This window comes from Gavialis gangeticus, unplaced genomic scaffold (genome assembly GCF_001723915.1).
Source record: "Gavialis gangeticus isolate Ggan-Ray unplaced genomic scaffold, GavGan_comp1, whole genome shotgun sequence".
Taxonomy (NCBI): Eukaryota; Metazoa; Chordata; order Crocodylia; family Gavialidae; genus Gavialis; species Gavialis gangeticus.
Window position 1 is genome coordinate 107,076,488 of NW_017729031.1, and position 350 is coordinate 107,076,837.

General features: G+C 38.9%; 1 protein-coding gene across 1 annotated transcript in view; it reads right to left on the minus strand.

Moving 5' to 3' along the window:
* The window catches only part of NSF (N-ethylmaleimide sensitive factor, vesicle fusing ATPase), a 145,540-nt gene that overhangs the window by 49,058 nt on the left and 96,132 nt on the right, over window positions 1–350 (minus strand). The gene's annotated exons all lie outside the window — the stretch shown is intronic.

Here is a 350-nt window from a genome sequence, read left to right on the forward strand (position 1 = left end):
CACTGGCTTTGTTCCTACTACGTTGGGAGGTTTTTTCAGAACCCCACTGTTCTGATGATTAGAAATGTTGTAATTTCCAGCTTAAAGTTACTTAGACTGTTTATACTCAGTTATTCTTGTATCAATATTATTTTTTTAAATCTTAAATAGCACTTTTCCTTCCAAGATTGACCATCATTAACACATTTATATGTAGCAATTAGGGGTGTACTGATAAGAGAATATTTGGGCAGATACTGATGGCTGATTTTTAGCGAGCCATATCAGCTGATACCAATCCAATTCCAATATGCAGCCAGGCAGTATGGAGAGCAGCGACTGGCTGGTAAGTCTATTGTGGGGGGAGGGGG